Below are 23,882 nucleotides of genomic sequence, written 5' to 3' on the forward strand. Positions count from 1 at the left end.
ATTCCTTACCGTTATATCGCGCATTATTAATATAATTTTTTTGTTTGTATATTAAGATCAATTTTCAATTGATTAATTCATGGTCTACTGACCTACTGACGATTACTTCGTCTTTTTAAACATGTCTCATATTTATATCGCAGTTTAAAATATTAATTTATTGGTATTCCTTTTATAAATATTATTTAACTAATCAAGTAATAGTCTACTGACCTCCTAACTATTGTTTCGTCTTTTATAATATTCCTTACGGTTATATCGCGCATTATTAATACAATTTTTTTGTTTGTATATTAAGATCAATTTTCAATTGATCAATTTATGGTCTACTGACCTCCTGACGATTACTTCGTCTTTTTAAACATGTCTCATATTTATATCGCAGTTTAAAATATTAATTTATTGGTATTCCTTTTATAAATATTATTTAACTAATCAAGTAATAGTCTACTGACCTCCTGACTATTGTTTCGTCTTTTATAATATTCCTTACGGTTATATCGCGCATTATTAATATAATTTTTTTGTTTGTATATTAAGATCAATTTTCAATTGATCAATTTATGGTCTACTGACCTCCTGACGATTATTTCGTCTTTTTAAACATGTCTCATATTTATATCGCAGTTTAAAATATTAATTTATTGGTATACGTGTTATAAATATTATTTAACTAATCAAGTAATAGTCTACGGACCTCCTGACTATTGTTTCATCTTTTATAATATTCCTTACCGTTATATCGCGCATTATTAATATAATTTTTTTGTTTCTATATTAAGATCAATTTTCAATTGATTAATTCATGGTCTACTGACCTACTGACGATTACTTCGTCTTTTTAAACATGTCTCATATTTATATCGCAGTTTAAAATATTAATTTATTGGTATTCCTTTTATAAATATTATTTAACTAATCAAGTAATAGTCTACTGACCTCCTAACTATTGTTTCGTCTTTTATAATATTCCTTACGGTTATATCGCGCATTATTAATACAATTTTTTTGTTTGTATATTAAGATCAATTTTCAATTGATCAATTTATGGTCTACTGACCTCCTGACGATTACTTCGTCTTTTTAAACATGTCTCATATTTATATCGCAGTTTAAAATATTAATTTATTGGTATTCCTTTTATAAATATTATTTAACTAATCAAGTAATAGTCTACTGACCTCCTGACTATTGTTTCGTCTTTTATAATATTCCTTACGGTTATATCGCGCATTATTAATATAATTTTTTTGTTTGTATATTAAGATCAATTTTCAATTGATCAATTTATGGTCTACTGACCTCCTGACGATTATTTCGTCTTTTTAAACATGTCTCATATTTATATCGCTGTTCATAATATTAATTTATTGGTATACGTGTTATAAATATTATTTAACTAATCAAGTAATGGTCTACTGACCTCCTGACGACTGTTTCATCTTTTGAAATATTCCTTACGGTTATATCGCGCATTATTAATATAATTTTTTTGTTTGTATATTAAGATCAATTTTCAATTGATTAATTCATGGTCTACTGACCTACTGACGATTACTTCGTCTTTTTAAACATGTCTCATATTTATATCGCAGTTTAAAATATTAATTTATTGGTATTCCTTTTATAAATATTATTTAACTAATCAAGTAATAGTCTACTGACCTCCTAACTATTGTTTCGTCTTTTATAATATTCCTTACGGTTATATCGCGCATTATTAATACAATTTTTTTGTTTGTATATTAAGATCAATTTTCAATTGATCAGTTTATGGTCTACTGACCTCCTGACGATTACTTCGTCTTTTTAAACATGTCTCATATTTATATCGCAGTTTAAAATATTAATTTATTGGTATACGTGTTATAAATATTATTTAACTAATCAAGTAATGGTCTATTGACCTCCTGACGACTGTTTCGTCTTTTATAATATTCCTTACGGTTATATCGCGCATTATTAATTTAATTTTTTTGTTTGTATATTAAGATCAATTTTCAATTGATCAATTTATGGTCTACGGACCTCCTGACGATTACTTCGTCTTTTTAAACATGTCTCATATTTATATCGCTGTTCATAATATTAATTTATTGGTATACGTGTTATAAATATTATTTAACTAATCAAGTAATAGTCTACTGACCTCCTAACTATTGTTTCGTCTTTTATAATATTCCTTACGGTTATATCGCGCATTATTAATTTAATTTTTTTGTTTGTATATTAAGATCAATTTTCAATTGATCAATTTATGGTCTACGGACCTCCTGACGATTACTTCGTCTTTTTAAACATGTCTCATATTTATATCGCTGTTCATAATATTAATTTATTGGTATACGTGTTATAAATATTATTTAACTAATCAAGTAATAGTCTACTGACCTCCTAACTATTGTTTCGTCTTTTATAATATTCCTTACGGTTATATCGCGCATTATTAATACAATTTTTTTGTTTGTATATTAAGATCAATTTTCAATTGATCAATTTATGGTCTACTGACCTCCTGACGATTACTTCGTCTTTTTAAACATGTCTCATATTTATATCGCAGTTTAAAATATTAATTTATTGGTATTCCTTTTATAAATATTATTTAACTAATCAAGTAATAGTCTACTGACCTCCTGACTATTGTTTCGTCTTTTATAATATTCCTTACGGTTATATCGCGCATTATTAATATAATTTTTTTGTTTGTATATTAAGATCAATTTTCAATTGATCAATTTATGGTCTACTGACCTCCTGACGATTATTTCGTCTTTTTAAACATGTCTCATATTTATATCGCAGTTTAAAATATTAATTTATTGGTATACGTGTTATAAATATTATTTAACTAATCAAGTAATAGTCTACTGACCTCCTGACTATTGTTTCATCTTTTATAATATTCCTTACCGTTATATCGCGCATTATTAATATAATTTTTTTGTTTGTATATTAAGATCAATTTTCAATTGATTAATTCATGGTCTACTGACCTACTGACGATTACTTCGTCTTTTTAAACATGTCTCATATTTATATCGCAGTTTAAAATATTAATTTATTGGTATTCCTTTTATAAATATTATTTAACTAATCAAGTAATAGTCTACTGACCTCCTAACTATTGTTTCGTCTTTTATAATATTCCTTACGGTTATATCGCGCATTATTAATACAATTTTTTTGTTTGTATATTAAGATCAATTTTCAATTGATCAATTTATGGTCTACTGACCTCCTGACGATTACTTCGTCTTTTTAAACATGTCTCATATTTATATCGCAGTTTAAAATATTAATTTATTGGTATTCCTTTTATAAATATTATTTAACTAATCAAGTAATAGTCTACTGACCTCCTGACTATTGTTTCGTCTTTTATAATATTCCTTACGGTTATATCGCGCATTATTAATATAATTTTTTTGTTTGTATATTAAGATCAATTTTCAATTGATCAATTTATGGTCTACTGACCTCCTGACGATTATTTCGTCTTTTTAAACATGTCTCATATTTATATCGCAGTTTAAAATATTAATTTATTGGTATACGTGTTATAAATATTATTTAACTAATCAAGTAATGGTCTACTGACCTCCTAACGACTGTTTCATCTTTTGAAATATTCCTTACGGTTATATCGCGCATTATTAATACAATTTTTTTGTTTGTATATTAAGATCAATTTTCAATTTATTAATTCATGGTCTACTGACCTACTGACGATTATTTCGTCTTCTTAAACATGTATCATATTTATATCGCTGTTCATAATATTAATTTATTGGTATACGTGTTATAAATATTATTTAACTAATCAAGTAATAGTCTACTGACCTCCTGACGACTGTTTCATCTTTTGAAATATTCCTTACGGTTATATCGCGCATTATTAATTTAATTTTTTTGTTTGTATATTAAGATCAATTTTCAATTGATCAATTTATGGTCTACGGACCTCCTGACGATTACTTCGTCTTTTTAAACATGTCTCATATTTATATCGCTGTTCATAATATTAATTTATTGGTATACGTGTTATAAATATTATTTAACTAATCAAGTAATAGTCTACTGACCTCCTAACTATTGTTTCGTCTTTTATAATATTCCTTACGGTTATATCGCGCATTATTAATACAATTTTTTTGTTTGTATATTAAGATCAATTTTCAATTGATCAATTTATGGTCTACTGACCTCCTGACGATTACTTCGTCTTTTTAAACATGTCTCATATTTATATCGCAGTTTAAAATATTAATTTATTGGTATTCCTTTTATAAATATTATTTAACTAATCAAGTAATAGTCTACTGACCTCCTGACTATTGTTTCGTCTTTTATAATATTCCTTACGGTTATATCGCGCATTATTAATATAATTTTTTTGTTTGTATATTAAGATCAATTTTCAATTGATCAATTTATGGTCTACTGACCTCCTGACGATTATTTCGTCTTTTTAAACATGTCTCATATTTATATCGCAGTTTAAAATATTAATTTATTGGTATACGTGTTATAAATATTATTTAACTAATCAAGTAATAGTCTACTGACCTCCTGACTATTGTTTCATCTTTTATAATATTCCTTACCGTTATATCGCGCATTATTAATATAATTTTTTTGTTTGTATATTAAGATCAATTTTCAATTGATTAATTCATGGTCTACTGACCTACTGACGATTACTTCGTCTTTTTAAACATGTCTCATATTTATATCGCAGTTTAAAATATTAATTTATTGGTATTCCTTTTATAAATATTATTTAACTAATCAAGTAATAGTCTACTGACCTCCTAACTATTGTTTCGTCTTTTATAATATTCCTTACGGTTATATCGCGCATTATTAATACAATTTTTTTGTTTGTATATTAAGATCAATTTTCAATTGATCAATTTATGGTCTACTGACCTCCTGACGATTACTTCGTCTTTTTAAACATGTCTCATATTTATATCGCAGTTTAAAATATTAATTTATTGGTATTCCTTTTATAAATATTATTTAACTAATCAAGTAATAGTCTACTGACCTCCTGACTATTGTTTCGTCTTTTATAATATTCCTTACGGTTATATCGCGCATTATTAATATAATTTTTTTGTTTGTATATTAAGATCAATTTTCAATTGATCAATTTATGGTCTACTGACCTCCTGACGATTATTTCGTCTTTTTAAACATGTCTCATATTTATATCGCAGTTTAAAATATTAATTTATTGGTATACGTGTTATAAATATTATTTAACTAATCAAGTAATGGTCTACTGACCTCCTAACGACTGTTTCATCTTTTGAAATATTCCTTACGGTTATATCGCGCATTATTAATACAATTTTTTTGTTTGTATATTAAGATCAATTTTCAATTTATTAATTCATGGTCTACTGACCTACTGACGATTATTTCGTCTTCTTAAACATGTATCATATTTATATCGCTGTTCATAATATTAATTTATTGGTATACGTGTTATAAATATTATTTAACTAATCAAGTAATAGTCTACTGACCTCCTGACGACTGTTTCATCTTTTGAAATATTCCTTACGGTTAAATCGCGCATTATTAATACAATTTTTTTGTTTGTATATAATAACATCAATTTTCAATTGATCAATTTATGGTCTACTGACCTCCTGACGATTACTTCGTCTTTTGAAACATGTCTCATATTTATATCGCTGTTCATAATATTAATTTATTGGTATACGTGTTATAAATATTATTTAACTAATCAAGTAATAGTCTACTGACCTCCTGACTATTGTTTCGTCTTTTATAATATTCCTTACGGTTATATCGCGCATTATTAATATAATTTTTTTGTTTGTATATTAAGATCAATTTTCAATTGATCAATTTATGGTCTACTGACCTCCTGACGATTATTTCGTCTTTTTAAACATGTCTCATATTTATATCGCAGTTTAAAATATTAATTTATTGGTATACGTGTTATAACTATTATTTAACTAATCAAGTAATGGTCTACTGACCTCCTGACGATTACTTCGTCTTTTTAAACATGTCTCATATTTATATCGCAGTTTAAAATATTAATTTATTGGTATTCCTTTTATAAATATTATTTAACTAATCAAGTAATAGTCTACTGACCTCCTGACTATTGTTTCGTCTTTTATAATATTCCTTACGGTTAGATCGCGCATTATTAATATAATTTTTTTGTTTGTATATTAAGATCAATTTTCAATTGATCAATTTATGGTCTACTGACCTCCTGACGATTATTTCGTCTTTTTAAACATGTCTCATATTTATATCGCAGTTTAAAATATTAATTTATTGGTATACGTGTTATAAATATTATTTAACTAATCAAGTAATGGTCTACTGACCTCCTAACGACTGTTTCATCTTTTGAAATATTCCTTACGGTTATATCGCGCATTATTAATACAATTTTTTTGTTTGTATATTAAGATCAATTTTCAATTTATTAATTCATGGTCTACTGACCTCCTGACGATTATTTCGTCTTTTTAAACATGTCTCATATTTATATCGCTGTTCATAATATAAATTTATTGGTATACGTGTTATAAATATTATTTAACTAATCAAGTAATAGTCTACTGACCTCCTGACTATTGTTTCGTCTTTTATAATATTCCTTACGGTTATATCGCGCATTATTAATATAATTTTTTTGTTTGTATATTAAGATCAATTTTCAATTGATCAATTTATGGTCTACTGACCTCCTGACGATTATTTCGTCTTTTTAAACATGTCTCATATTTATATCGCAGTTTAAAATATTAATTTATTGGTATACGTGTTATAACTATTATTTAACTAATCAAGTAATGGTCTACTGACCTCCTGACGATTATTTCGTCTTTTTAAACATGTCTCATATTTATATCGCAGTTTAAAATATTAATTTATTGGTATACGTGTTATAAATATTATTTAACTAATCAAGTAATAGTCTACTGACCTCCTGACTATTGTTTCGTCTTTTATAATATTCCTTACGGTTATATCGCGCATTATTAATTTAATTTTTTTGTTTGTATATTAAGATCAATTTTCAATTGATTAATTCATGGTCTACTGACCTACTGACGATTATTTCGTCTTTTTAAACATGTATCATATTTATATCGCTGTTCATAATATTAATTTATTGGTATACGTGTTATAAATATTATTTAACTAATCAAGTAATGGTCTACTGACCTCCTAACGACTGTTTCATCTTTTGAAATATTCCTTACGGTTATATCGCGCATTAATAATACAATTTTTTTGTTTGTATATTAAGATCAATTTTCAATTGATCAATTTATGGTCTACTGACCTCCTGACGATTACTTCGTCTTTTTAAACATGTCTCATATTTATATCGCTGTTCATAATATTAATTTATTGGGATACGTGTTATAAATATTATTTAACTAATAAAGTAATGGTCTACTGACCTGCTAACGACTGTTTCATCTTTTGAAATATTCCTTACGGTTATATCGCGCATTATTAATACAATTTTTTTGTTTGTATATTAAGATCAATTTTCAATTGATCAATTTATGGTCTACTGACCTCCTGACGATTATTTCGTCTTTTTAAACATGTCTCATATTTATATCGCAGTTTAAAATATTAATTTATTGGTATACGTGTTATAACTATTATTTAACTAATCAAGTTATGGTCTACTGACCTCCTGACGATTACTTCGTCTTTTTAAACATGTCTCATATTTATATCGCAGTTTAAAATATTAATTTATTGGTATTCCTTTTATAAATATTATTTAACTAATCAAGTAATAGTCTACTGACCTCCTGACTATTGTTTCGTCTTTTATAATATTCCTTACGGTTAGATCGCGCATTATTAATATAATTTTTTTGTTTGTATATTAAGATCAATTTTCAATTGATCAATTTATGGTCTACTGACCTCCTGACGATTATTTCGTCTTTTTAAACATGTCTCATATTTATATCGCAGTTTAAAATATTAATTTATTGGTATACGTGTTATAAATATTATTTAACTAATCAAGTAATGGTCTACTGACCTCCTGACGACTGTTTCATCTTTTGAAATATTCCTTACGGTTAAATCGCGCATTATTAATACAATTTTTTTGTTTGTATATAATAACATCAATTTTCAATTGATCAATTTATAGTCTACTGACCTCCTGACGATTACTTCGTCTTTTTAAACATGTCTCATATTTATATCGCTGTTCATAATATTAATTTATTGGTATACGTGTTATAAATATTATTTAACTAATCAAGTAATAGTCTACTGACCTCCTGACTATTGTTTCGTCTTTTATAATATTCCTTACGGTTATATCGCGCATTATTAATATAATTTTTTTGTTTGTATATTAAGATCAATTTTCAATTGATCAATTTATGGTCTACTGACCTCCTGACGATTATTTCGTCTTTTTAAACATGTCTCATATTTATATCGCAGTTTAAAATATTAATTTATTGGTATACGTGTTATAACTATTATTTAACTAATCAAGTAATGGTCTACTGACCTCCTGACGACTGTTTCATCTTTTGAAATATTCCTTACGGTTATATCGCGCATTATTAATACAATTTTTTTGTTTGTATATTAAAATCAATTTTCAATTGATCAATTTATGGTCTACTGACCTCCTGACGATTACTTCGTCTTTTTAAACATGTCTCATATTTATATCGCAGTTTAAAATATTAATTTATTGGTATTCCTTTTATAAATATTATTTATCTAATCAAGTAATAGTCTACTGACCTCCTGACTATTGTTTCGTCTTTTATAATATTCCTTACGGTTATATCGCGCATTATTAATATAATTTTTTTGTTTGTATATTAAGATCAATTTTCAATTGATCAATTTATGGTCTACTGACCACCTGACGATTACTTCGTCTTTTTAAACATGTCTCACATTTATATCGCAGTTTAAAATATTATTTTATTGGTATACGTGTTATAAATATTATTTAACTAATCAAGTAATGGTCTACTGACCTCCTGACTATTGTTTCGTCTTTTATAATATTCCTTACGGTTATATCGCGCATTATTAATATAATTTTTTTGTTTGTATATTAAGATCAATTTTCAATTGATCAATTTATGGTCTACTGACCTCCTGACGATTATTTCGTCTTTTTAAACATGTCTCATATTTATATCGCAGTTTAAAATATTAATTTATTGGTATACGTGTTATAAATATTATTTAACTAATCAAGTAATAGTCTACTGACCTCCTGACTATTGTTTCGTCTTTTATAATATTCCTTACGGTTATATCGCGCATTATTAATTTAATTTTTTTGTTTGTATATTAAGATCAATTTTCAATTGATTAATTCATGGTCTACTGACCTACTGACGATTATTTCGTCTTTTTAAACATGTATCATATTTATATCGCTGTTCATAATATTAATTTATTGGTATACGTGTTATAAATATTATTTAACTAATCAAGTAATGGTCTACTGACCTCCTAACGACTGTTTCATCTTTTGAAATATTCCTTACGGTTATATCGCGCATTAATAATACAATTTTTTTGTTTGTATATTAAGATCAATTTTCAATTGATCAATTTATGGTCGACTGACCTCCTGACGATTACTTCGTCTTTTTAAACATGTCTCATATTTATATCGCTGTTCATAATATTAATTTATTGGTATACGTGTTATAAATATTATTTAACTAATAAAGTAATGGTCTACTGACCTGCTAACGACTGTTTCATCTTTTGAAATATTCCTTACGGTTATATCGCGCATTATTAATACAATTTTTTTGTTTGTATATTAAGATCAATTTTCAATTTATTAATTCATGGTCTACTGACCTACTGACGATTATTTCGTCTTTTTAAACATTATCATATTTATATCGCTGTTCATAATATTAATTTATTGGTATACGTGTTATAAATATTACTTAACTAATCAAGTAATGGTCTACTGACCTCCTGACGACTGTTTCATCTTTTGAAATATTCCTTACGGTTATATCGCGCATTATTAATTTAATTTTTTTGTTTGTATATTAAGATCAATTTTCAATTGATTAATTCATGGTCTACTGACCTACTGACGATTATTTCGTCCTTTTAAACATGTATCATATTTATATCGCTGTTCATAATATTAATTTATTGGTATACGTGTTATAAATATTATTTAACTAATCAAGTAATGGTCTACTGACCTCCTAACGACTGTTTCATCTTTTGAAATATTCCTTACGGTTATATCGCGCATTAATAATACAATTTTTTTGTTTGTATATTAAGATCAATTTTCAATTGATCAATTTATGGTCTACTGACCTCCTGACGATTACTTCGTCTTTTTAAACATGTCTCATATTTATATCGCAGTTTAAAATATTAATTTATTGGTATTCGTTTTATAAATATTATTTAATTAACCAAGTAATAGTCTACTGACCTCCTGACTATTGTTTCGTCTTTTATAATATTCCTTACGGTTATATCGCGCATTATTAATTTAATTTTTTTGTTTGTATATTAAGATCAATTTTCAATTGATTAATTCATGGTCTACTGACCTACTGACGATTATTTCGTCTTTTTAAACATTATCATATTTATATCGCTGTTCATAATATTAATTTATGGGTATACGTGTTATAAATATTACTTAACTAATCAAGTAATGGTCTACTGACCTCCTGACGACTGTTTCATCTTTTGTAATATTCCTTACGGTTATATCGAGCATTATTAATACAATTTTTTTGTTTGTATATTAAGATCAATTTTCAATTGATCAATTTATGGTCTACTGACCTCCTGACGATTACTTCGTGTTTTTAAACATGTATCATATTTATATCGCTGTTCATAATATTTATTTATTGGTATACGTGTTATAAATATTACTTAACTAATCAAGTAATGGTCTACTGACCTCCTGACGACTGTTTCATCTTTTGAAATATTCCTTACGGTTAAATCGCGCATTATTAATTTAATTTTTTTGTTTGTATATTAAGATCAATTTTCAATTTATTAATTCATTGTCTACTGACCTACTGACGATTATTTCGTCTTTTTAAACATGTATCATATTTATATCGCTGTTCATAATATTAATTTATTGGTATACGTGTTATAAATATTACTTAACTAATCAAGTAATGGTCTACTGACCTCCTGACGACTGTTTCATCTTTTGAAATATTCCTTACGGTTATATCGAGCATTATTAATACAATTTTTTTGTTTGTATATTAAGATCAATTTTCAATTGATTAATTCATGGTCTACTGACCTACTGACGATTATTTCGTCTTTTTAAACATGTCTCACATTTATATCGCAGTTTAAAATATTAATTTATTGGTATTCGTTTTATAAATATTATTTAATTAACCAAGTAATGGTCTACTGACCTACTGACGATTATTTCGTCTTTTTAAACATGTCTTATATTCATATTGCGCTTCGTTTATTTACGCTTAGCTTTTTAAATATGCGGTCTATTTTAATGTTTAGTCTGACAAATAATATTATATAACTATTTTAAGCTTAAAGATTTTTACATTTACGTGCTGTATGGCAATCGCAGTGAAAACGAGTTGAAGTTCAGGTTTTTATCTGTAAAAGTAAAATAAATTTTAACGACCTATTTTTTTAATCTTTTTCTATTAAGCGTTTTGATTGTTCATATTGTTCGCAGAACTGACAAATGTAATTTATACAAATGGATTTGATGCATCATCATCTTCCATTTTGTCTTCGTTAGAAGCTTTCTTATTGTTTTTAATGTTTTTATTTTTTTTCGATTTAACCTCAGCATTGTTCGTTTTTGTAGGAATCCAACGTTTTCAGTTTGAACAGTAGGATACTTGGGTTTATTTCGCGATTGCTTGCTTCCTTTCAAGTCTTCATTTAGTACTATGGATGCAGCAGTATGCTCTGCATCTGTTTTTAAAGCTCGCACCACATTTCCGATGGAAGACTGTGTGCGCCCTTTCAACACAAATTGCTTTATTATTCTATTAGAGCTTTCGATGTAAGCATTACTGATTCGTGAAATTTCAGGAGCAAATATATCGAGATCTAATGAACTCCAAAATCCTGCATAAGTTATCCATTTGGTAAGTACCTTATCCAAAAATTCAGGAGCATAAAACTTACATCGGCTACATTTTCATTGCGTTCATTTGCTTCTGTCTGTTCCTTAACCATGATGGCGTTATATATTCTGTAGTACGCCGAATTCCTATAAATCGCGTCACTTCTTTCCCATTCCTCAAATATTGTTTCAATCTCCTCATCCATTTCTTCAATTTCTTCCTCGTTGCCACTGTTTAATTTGGAGACATTAGAATTTTGTAAACCGGTAAGTATCCTTATACTATCATTAGCTATTGCTGCAGATTTATTGAGAAAAACAATACAAATATGTGTGAATAGTTTATCCATCTCATTGAAACTTCTAGCCACGCATAACAGTTGAATGCAACCTTTCAAACCCTGCTTGAATGTCTTGTAAGTCTCTTCTCTTTTTCTAGCAACATATAATTTGTCGATAGTTTTTGCAATATTATGTGAAAAATGTCCATAACATATCTTTACGATTATAAGTTGTGTGGCCCGAGTATTTTTTGAGTTCAGGAGTTCATATGTAGTTTGTAAATATAATTGAAAACTCATTTTATTCCATTTTTCTATTATAGATTTTATTATGGCCCATGCATAATCTGTAACGACAATGTTTGATAATGGCCACTTTTTACACTCTTTAGCAAAGTACTGCCAATTACCAAGCCACTTACTTATGGATGGTGTGTTGTGCTCTGACGTAATCATATGACTTAGTTTGATAATTTCTTTATCATGTCATGTCTAGCATGACAATCAAAATTTTCTGGCTTCCTTACGACGGATCCAGTAGCATCAATATGTAAAATTGTATCTTTTTGTCCCGTCATCAATTCAAGGTCTCTCATTGTATACATTTCTGCATTTAAAAGAAGTCCAGCACTTCTTAAGAAGGGATCTTTCAGTCGACTTTCCTCGATCCATAGCTGTAATAAAACTCCTATATCATGAGACTCTAGTGTCAAATTATTTTTACTGTTCATTTCAGATACGATCTTGTGGTACACATGCACTCGACGCAGATCTTGCGGATGACCATCTTCTTTTAACTCAGTACTAGTATTCATTATTATTTAATTTGTATAAGATTCGACTGACTGATGTTTTAATCTTTCTCCAACAACTTTGCGTTCTTTACCTTTCAATGGAAGGTAACGAGGATCTTCGGGATCTCTATCATGCACTTGTTTTATTTTATCATCGCTTGTTATGACTAACCTACATGCATCATCATTCAAATTGTGTAACTTAAATTTAAAATGTTGAGTGTGTTCTGCTGAAGCACATTTAGCGTAGGCACTAATAGATCGCATGTTCAAGCGCAATTCGCCATAGAATGATATCAGGCATGTACAATGATAAGCATAACGGATGAAAGAATCTAGAACTTTCCTTATTTTTTCTTTATCATACTTTCCTGTTTCATCTTTTAACATCGTTGGATCTAGTTTGATCTCATCAATGTCAACGGTATATTTATTGCGTTTTGTTTTCCTCCTTTTTTTCCCTTCAACACTAGTGACCTCCTCACACAATTTTTCTAATCCAGAATTTGAGTATGTACTATCTGAATCATCTTCTGAGCTATGATTTTTTTCTGGTGCACAATCCTCATCAGATTTTCCACCAGATTTATCATCAGAACCTTCAAGATACATTGAATAATTAACCCTTCCATCAGGATGTCTTTCTTGAAAGGAGCTTGTAAAAACTTTCCTTTTACTTCGCTTACTTACTTGTTCGTCCTCATCTGAATGTTCAGGCGATGCCATTACGCTTCGGCTTTTGTCTGCTGTAACGTTATCAACAATCGAGTCCCTAGAAAATGCCTTTGCTTTTTTTCAGAATTGTATGCAACTTTGCCGATACTACAATTCTCACTTAACATTTTATCATTCGCAACTTGTACGAGTGGCGTTGCAGTTTTATTTAAGGTACGTTTATCGCCTTCCTTGTTCTGTTGCTTATCCATCAACAGCATCCAGTGTCCGCATCTTTCGTTGCCGGTAAACAGCAAATTGAGCTTGCTGACACTTGCTTCGCTACAAGGCATAGGAGACTTCAAGAATATGTTACCATTTCTCTCTTGATAAACTGTAATATCAATCTTATATATTTTAACAAAGACGCCAACTTCGAAATCCGTACCGTGCTCTCCATCCCTTCCCATGATTTTTTCATAATCGTTGGCGTCTTCGTAAACCTGATCAACGCACGTATATCTAAGATGCTCAACATGGCTTGCCCAATTATTAATAGTATATTTAACAATTTTTTTCCGTACTTCATAATGACGGGATTCATCATTGAACAAATGTTTCGCAAAAGCACGGAATAGGCAATTTCCGTCACCCTTAACATTGACTTTTTCAAAAGAAAATGTAGGTTTACTTTCTTCAATCATAACTTTCTGAAGACTTTTCTCAATGCCATGTACTTCGTTAGCAACTCGAACTTCAGATGTTTTAACAGCTAAAAGTTCGGTCACTAACGATTTCAATACAGAACACTGACAGTTCCACAAATTTTTCAATTTGTCTCGTAAAACCTTACCTTCTTTCAACTTGCATTCTTTAGCGATCTGAAAAATAAAATCACCGTGGATAATGTGAAACTATTGTGAATATTATAACGTATGATAATTATATACCAGCAAGAAAATTTAATATTTATTTTGTACATAAATTTATCTGTGTATTTTTTTCACAATATATTATTATCATACAATATAATTTCCATAGTTCAAAAAAGGAGAAAACCTTTTAACAAAAGAAAAATAATTTAAGAAATAAATAAATAATTAAAGTATGAGAATTCAGTAGTCTAGTGCTTACGCCGTTCCGGAAAGTGAACATACGACTCGAGTATCGTACAATATTTTATACGCACGAGCGTAGCGAATAAAAATCAAAGCATATTATTGCTTTGTCTTATGCTTGTTTATTATAAATAAATTATTTGAGCAGACATTAATGATTTCTAATCTTGTGCGACTTTTAAAATATGTTAAGCGTTACCTAACGAACAGTGTAAAAGCGTGACGATATGCGAGTTTGTTGCTCTACGTTTCTATCAGTTATGAACAATATAATATAATAAAATGCGATTCCTATCGGGGCATTTCTTGTAGGATTTTTGCTTCCTCCTAGAGGAAGCTTTGTAATAGTAAAATTTTCGACTTCGTCAAAAACAGGTTAGAATCCATTTTGAAGTGTGTGGAGTTGGAATCATGTGTTTTTAGAAAATGTCTGTATGGATGCGTGTGTGTGTTGTGTGTGTATACCGTAATATTTCTGAAACTACTTGGTCAATATCAATAAAATTTGATAAGTATATCTATTTTTGGATTCTGAATTCGGGAAAAGCAGTTATTTTTTATTTTGCTAACTAGTTTTCGTTTTATGGCCATTTTTTGATTTTTCAAAAACACTATTTTGCGTTTTTTTTTAATGATTGCTTTTATACAATTAATCCAAATCAATTGCATCTCAAAGAGCATAAAATTACCTACTTTTTCCCGTTTGGTCTTCGGGATCGACCGCTCAGTTCGGCAGATAAGATGAAAAAGGTGATATTTTTAATTCATATCTCTTAAACTAAACATCATAACCTCACGAAAAAAATCATGTTGATGGGTCACGTGTCAAACTATATCCCATTAAAATTTCAAGTGATTTGACTACTTATTTTCTTAGTAATAAATCGAAAACTGAAAAAAAATATTTTTTTTGTGTCTTGATAACGGACGTAAAAAGGCCTTATTATACTTGAGATTTTGGGAAAAGGTAGATATTTTATGTGGTTTGGCTAAGTTCATTGCGCAGCTTTCAAACCCCTATGGCTGTTAAAATATCAAGGTTTGAATTTTTTTTGAAAATTTTGTGATCATTTATATCTGCAAAACAATGTAGTCAAATGCTTTAAAATTTAATTTGGTGATTCGAACGAAAACTAGTTAGCAAAATAAAAAATAACTGCTTTTCCCGAATTCAGAATCCAAAAATAGATATACTTATCAAATTTTATTAATATTGACCAAGTATTTTCAGAAATATTACGGTATACATATACACACACGCACACACACACACATCCATATGGACATTTTCTAAAAATACTTGATTTATATTGATTATGTATATATAATTGATTCGAAATAATTTTATCTATCAAATGAAAAAGTACAAAAACTTTTTAGAATTATATATGAAGTAAAAACAATTCAAATATTAAAGCGATACATAATGTTGAAGGAAGCTACGTGCCAAAGAATTGGCAGCGGTTTTTTTAATGATACCGTATATACAATTAATCCGAATCAATTGCATCTAAAAGAGCATAAAATTACCAACTTTTTTCCGCTTGATGGTCGGGATCGCCCGTTTTTTCCGGGGCAAAAATGAAGGCGACTTTAAAAAAAAAATATACCTGGAAAACTAAATAGTATAAACTTACAAAAAAAATGTTGCGGGTCATGTTAAGAGCTATATGCTACAGAAATCCCAAGCGACTTAACTATTGATTTTTGCAGCAAAAGATATAAAACTGATAATTACGTGTTTTCTATAATCCATGATTACGAGAGTAGAATGACTCTTATTCATTTGAAATGTACTGTAAAGTTATTTAAATTACGAGGTGTAAATAAAATGGTTGTAGGTTCTGTTCAAAATGTTTGTGGTCGCCGATGGCGGGATCTAGGTAATGTGATATGAGAATTTTAATGCACATAAGCCCGTATTAGTCATTGACGGTCTCTAGATGTATAGGGACACCAATGACGAGGTCCAGGTAATTCGCTTTTCGTAAGCTGCTGTGAATCTCGACAATGTCTAGTATCCAGGTGCGGTAAGGTCATCGATGATGAGGTCCTTATATATGCGCTTCGTAGCTTTTGATGTATAAATGTAAAAACTAGGTATAGATAACCAAAAACCACGGTGCGAACTACCTGAACTCCTCCATCAGCAATTTCTAGATACCTAGACACCAGTGTCCTGTAACCGATATGCTTATCAACGTACCGAAAACGACGCAGCATATTGCCTGAATTTCGAACCGAGATTATATAATAATTATATAATAATGTTATACTATATAATAATATCTCGAAGCAAGATTTACATGTACGCACAAAGAACTACAAAACACGCTTCCAAGATATAAACATAACACAAAACTGTCAAAGCGTTTGCCCTTTTTTGTTGACAAAACCTTTAAACGATCATTGGCCAAAAAAATTGGCAAATTATTGGTGAATTGGCCACTTTGGTTGTGAAAAGTTAACCAGAAAACCACGCGCTTGTTCAAATCAGCACCGCTTAATATGCCGAACAAAAAACGGATAAATGAATACATGCGTTACAGGAACTATATGTGCATCAAGGGCTAAGTAGATTTTTTGGACTCGTGTGGACTCATACTGCAAACTACAAACTCGGTCTGAAAAAACATCACTTTACGCCCTTCGTACCCAATATACTACTATTCCATATCCAACAAAAAAATACACTCTTTTTGCTCCTGATAAGCTGTGCGAAAGTGTCATATATTTCCCGAAAACTAGTTTGTAAGGTAAAAGTAAAAGTAAAACACTGCCGTACCATCATACGTACTGGCCTACTTCGACTTTGGCGTAGCACTCCGGCCTGTTAGGGGGGAGGTGACTCCTCTGGATATCCCTACTTTTGCGACGGAGACGCTGAGAAATTCGTTTCATATCAGCGCCTCATACCTATGGAACAACCTGCCATCACACCTCCGTAACACTACATCCATCGCAGTATTCAAGAAACTAGCTAAAGATTACTTTTTCGAATTCGAAAACGCATAAACACATAAACATCGTATACACAGTCACGCACACGCACACACTTGCTCACTCTCGCTTAACCCATCTTCACCTCAGCATACTTTCACACTACACACCTAGTAAAACAGATACCTCAAACTTATTATTTTTGTACTTTTACTACTCTGCTGTACATATTGAATGGATATATCAGAATTGGTTTGATTCTTTGGATGAAACAACTCTTCGATGGCGAAAGATTATTGCTCTGTTTGCATTGCCTCTTGCTTTGGGCTTCGACGCACCTGCAATAAGAGTTATACTTATATAATTTTATATTCATAATCATACTATCGCGTATACGTTTTCGAGTACCAATCTTCTGTAGTTATTATTCTAGGTAACGGTCTCTTGGAGCTGGGCTCTGAGGATCCGTGTAAGCAGCGCTGCTAGACGTCCAAATGAACTTGAGCATGGTCGACACGAAAAACAAACTCTACTCGTGTGCTCTTTAGGCTCAAGGTTGCAGCTCGATGCTATGTGCTTGACCGACTACGGTGCCAGCAGGTCGTAGACAGGGCAAGCTTAGTGCTTTAGCTGAGTCATCTGCCACATTATATCCATGTCCGTGGAAAAGACGAAACCTTCCATCGCCAGAAAGCTTAGCCCTATGTGACTAATTAATTACTTTGACGTGCAGGTTTGAAACGAAAATGTGTGCTATGATATTGTCCTCGATGAGACACATGGCGAAAGAGTGTCGAACCTCCTGAATCTCTGCCACGGTCTTGATGTTATACAGCTCGTTAAAGACCATGATGTGAGTCAATTTGCGCTCAGTATGCTAGACCAGGCACATCGCCACGGTTGTCATCGTGAAGTTCTTAAAAGCCAGATCCAAGCCATCAAAAGTCAACAGAACAGCTTCGACTAGACCTTTTACCATACTTAACATGAAATCTAAAAGATAAAGATACAAATAAATTTCTGAAGTCTTAACAGCGAAGATATATAATTTTGTCACTGATCAACGAGTTATTCGGACGGAGACCAGAAGTATCTCTTACCTTGAAGTACACTCTACCTAGCTAATCTAGGTATACTGTCTTATAAAATGCTCATCTATTTCTGAAGATCTGTACATTAAATTTTCATCGTAAATTGTATTACTCTTGTCTACTGTAGCGATATACTAGGCGACGACCCTCCAAACACTCTTCATGGCTGACGCACGCTGACATAACCTCTGTTCGGATAAAAAATCGTATCCTATTTAAATTGATTCCCCTGCAATGAGAGTTACAGTTATATAATTTTATGTAAAATCATACTATCGCGTGTACATTTTCGAATACCAACCTTTGTATTTGCTATCACCTGTGTCTTTTTTTCTAGGCGCCGGTCCCTCACTTCCCTCATACACATCAATTAAATACCTTCAAGGATCCCTGTAAGCAGCGAAGCTAGACGTCCAAATGAACTTGATCAGGGCCAGCCCGAAAAAAACAATTTTGCTCTATATATGCTCTGTAGGCTCGAGGTTAAAGAGCGACTAAATTTACAGCTCTATAGTCGGCGCTATGTGCTTGACAGATTATACCGACAGGGCGGGTGTAGTGCTTCAGCTGAATCATCTTTTCTCGCGGACTTGTCGCACTGGCGTGAAATTAGACTTTAAATTCGAGACTTTCACCAGTATGTCGTCCAGCTTCCTTTGCTTGTTAACTTTGAGAGGGCTATTACCTTGGCAACTCCTACTTCTACAGCTGCAGCAGCTTCTCGCTCTTTCAATCTCGCGCTTTCCTTCACTTTACTGTCTCTTTCTACCGATTATTTTCCTTCTCCGTCGTCAAGTCACGACTCAAGTTCTCTTCCTGCTACTAACAATCTCAACTCGTCGTTTTTATTGCTATGCTTGCCGTTGCCGCTGGGGTCTTCATCGCTGTTCCTACGTTTCGTCTAGACGACAACAAGAGAGGAGTCGTCGGAGTACTCGCGGTAACGTTAGAGTTGGAGTTGCACCTTGTCAGCGTCTTAGGTAAAATGCTGGAGTTTGAAGCACTTCTAGGTGTAGTTTCAGGCCCCTTTCGCGTAGTTTTGGGCGTCGTTACGATGCTCTTGGATTCGTTTAGAGTATCGCCCTTAATGTCCTGTTCGGTGCCCGCGACGTGTCCCGAGATCTTATCCACGTCTTGTAGTTCTTTCTTTTTCAGCAGCTTTGTCCTCTGCTGCGGCAACGTCTTATGCTTCATGGGTAAAATCTGCCTGCGTGCACCACCTATTTTTCGCCCGCGGATCTTCTTACGAATCTTAACTCGCAGAATCTTTTCCGGCATCGTGACTACGGGTGTGCTGACACATGGTGGTGGCTGGTTCATCAGTACCAGTGATGCCGATTCCGAACTTGTGTCTTTCTCCTCGGGAGACTGGTACTTAGGCGTTGGATACTTGCGTGAGCAATGGTATTGAGGGCAGACAATCCGGCTTCAGCTGGGTGCTCTGCTTGCACACCTTAGCCGTGTGAGCATCATCATGCGCCAGGCGACATGCTTACCACTTTTGGGACCGTTCGGAACGTGACACAGAAAATAAGCCAATAGCTGCATTACCGTGGCGATGTCGTGACCAGAAAAACCCTTTTCCTGCAGCAACACGCAGCAAAGATAAATAATTTGTTCACTGATCAATGAGTAATTCTAGTATCTCTTACCTTTGTGATCTCAGCGATCTAAAGCTCCTTGACCTCGCGATGAGAATCGAGGTACTCAAGAATGACGCTCTTCCAGAACGAGTGATACGACAAACGTCCGAGATCCGAGAGCGGTTTCTCTGGGATTCCAGGAATGCTCTCGATTTTTGGCAGCAAGTAGCTGAACTCGATAGGAAACGACCGAAGTCCTGACGCTGATGCAGGAGACGTTGTCTGAAGTAAACAATCAGATGGCAGCCGTACTCATCGTTTTGACAATAGATTTTGTTGACGTTGCCGTTGATCTGAAAACCATCCAAAGAGCGTGTTATCAAATGAATCAGATAATCAAGAATGAAGAAAAAAAAAATAATAAAGCTATTCACCTCGAATACTGATAATCAATTGCAGCGGTAGATCTCGGTAGCAGGCGGATGCCTCCACTGGCACTTGCCCACGTGCCTGTCGTGGACGACCCGGCTATTGGTGTATACTATTGGATTTTTCACTGTGCTTCACATGAAATCTAAAAAATAAAATAACAAATGAGTTTCTGAAGTTTCATGTTTATCGAATAATATTTTATCAAATATTTTCGCTTTTATTATGCTATATTTCTTAAATTACTGAAAGTATAGAAATATTCAAATTCTTGTTTAAAGTGAATGATGTGACCCGTGTCATATATTAATGAGCAAATCACTTTACGAATAAAATTAATAAAATTGGAATAGGATCGCTTTTAAAAATGCTTCTGTTTCAAATTACAAATAACTGCAACCATAGAATGCGCAAGACGAAAAGACAGTGTATTTTCCATATCGAAACCAGCTGTCATTAAATTAGATCCTCCCTGATGACAGAACACTGGTACTGCACCAATCAAAAGTGCCGGCACCTCTGGATCATGTGGCTCACAGTATCCTCCTTCATCCTATAAAATATTAATAAAAATTATCAAACATTCCATGTTTGTTTGTGCTTACCTATACAGAAGCCAAAGCGTTAATAGCTTTACCATGATTCATAGCTATATGCAAGGAAGCAAATTTTATTACAAAAAATTTGACAAGAGATCCTACAACAATTACCGTCTACATATTGGATATTGCAACATTTGTTTTCAACACTGAATACAACATGCCATGTGGCCACATTCCAAAATTACAAACTCTATTGGAGTATCCAAACAAATTTTACGTAGTGCATCGTCATCTGCAGTTTCAATCACTAAAAAGCAGAACAATTATAAAACTGATCTAACTGATACTGATTCATATAAATTTACAAAACAAAACAAGATTTTTCTTTGTAGTTGTGAATTTATCTAACAAGATAAAGTTTTCCTTTAATTCAATCAATGACACGTATATTCAAAAAATATACGTGTCATTAATATTATTCATGAAACTTTGAAATCATTTCGAGACTCTGTACTCGTCTCATAGCCTGCAAGCTCTATCTAATAATTCACACCTATTTACACAGCCTCTGAAGTCTACTCTGTTAGCGCTTAATAAGTTTTTGAGCTGTTTTACCGTTAAATTTTCCAGCTTCTAAATTTCTTTGATACCTGATAGTTTATAATGCTCTTCCACTGTAATTGTAATCATAATAAATAAAATATTGAACTATATTTATGCTATAAGATACTATTTTAATAGACAACAGAATCACCATTTGTATTCCTGTAAACATTTTAGTGCGCTATCCATGAGCTCTTTGAGCTGTTTCTGAAACTACTTCTTGCTCCGTGATAACAGGTTCAGGTCCTTCATTAACAATTTCTTCACTTGATGATACTTCTTTATAACTACACTAACTACATTGGGACTCGACAATTGTGGACAAGAGATGAAATAACCACTCTTTGTCTTGATAAGTCCATTTTGAATTGGGTCTCGACAATTGTGGACTCTGTAACTTTTCCACGCTCTTTTCTTTCTCCTTTTTGTCATTCTCATCTCCATTACTACTGCTTCTTGCTCTTGTAATTGTTGCAAAGTACAAAGGATATGTTTTATGAATGACATGAGGATTCGCCACTTCATTATCTATAAGAGTAAATTAAAAACTTATTGACCAATATTTTTATGACACTGTACAGTTAATATTTGATAGATTTATAAAATGATACATGCCACTTTATCTAAAATATTTACATGTTTTAATAGTAAATTTTTATGATTTTTATACGGTAACTCTGCATTTAAAAAATTTGTTAGATACAAAAAGGGCTAAGTATATCTGCTCTATTGATTGAAAAAATTTGAGCTTTTTTCAGCAATACATCAACAAACTGGTTTGGTACCTAAGATATATTATTATTGCATATAATATATTAATATTAACTGTATGCATACATACTAATCATCTTTGAAGTCAACTTCTGCAAATCCAAGTTTGAACAAAAAGTCATATATTTCACTTTTTCCATGTCAATTAATAAATCACAATTTTAACAATTACAATTAATCTTGAACATGAAAAACAATTGTGAATTTATTTTCTCATCTTTATTTTGTTCTCGTCGAAATTTGAGGTTATGATACGATTATACTTCCAATTCAAAACAAACACCTAGGAACTATCCAATACGGTTCAGACGACTGGAACATGGAATATGGAACGACCAGATTCAACGTGAAAATGACCGAATAAATAGTTTAATAAAAACAAAATAATTACTGCGAATTACGTAATAACGCAGTTAATTACGTAACCCGCAGTTAAATTGCGATCGATTCACGGTGAATTCGTAATGTCATAAGATGCACGAGCTGAGAAAATAGTAATTTATAGTTTTTTCCGACCCAAAAAGTTTTTAATTTTTCATAAATAAACTTAAGTACCCGCAGTTTTTTTCTTTGCGATTCCTAACGTTGGTAACAATTCCGCAATTACTGAAATTTTTTTTATTGTGATATATGCAACTAATTTTCGTACTTCACGGAGCTCCGCGCAACTGACTCGCGTACAGTAGACGTAAAGGCGCATCGACAATCGCAAGCACTACTAGAAAATATGGCGCGTCGCCACTAGTGTTTTCCATACTATGCGTTATCGTCGCGAATGACCGCGTTATGTGGCGTCAGCATGAGACTATAGCGCCAATTCGTATTTGGCGCCGCAGGACGCCATTAATATTCATTATGACTCGCGTTCTTTCGCGCGGGAGAAATAATATCCCGGCAGAAAATAATCATATGATAATCATAT

The 23,882-nt window shown here is 31.4% G+C and overlaps 1 long non-coding RNA gene across 1 annotated transcript; it reads right to left on the reverse strand.

Moving 5' to 3' along the window:
- Positions 1-17,905: 17,905 nt before the first annotated feature.
- Positions 17,906-21,192, reverse strand: LOC116417315. Its single transcript, XR_004227608.1, has 6 exons — positions 21,050-21,192; positions 20,685-20,968; positions 19,334-20,616; positions 19,042-19,261; positions 18,350-18,934; positions 17,906-18,279 (listed from the first exon to the last, which is right to left on the reverse strand). It is a non-coding gene; the product is annotated as an uncharacterized LOC116417315 (long non-coding RNA).
- Positions 21,193-23,882: the final 2,690 nt, after the last annotated feature.

Source organism: Nasonia vitripennis, assembly GCF_009193385.2.
Source record: "Nasonia vitripennis strain AsymCx chromosome 4 unlocalized genomic scaffold, Nvit_psr_1.1 chr4_random0007, whole genome shotgun sequence".
NCBI lineage: Eukaryota > Metazoa > Arthropoda > Insecta > Hymenoptera > Pteromalidae > Nasonia > Nasonia vitripennis.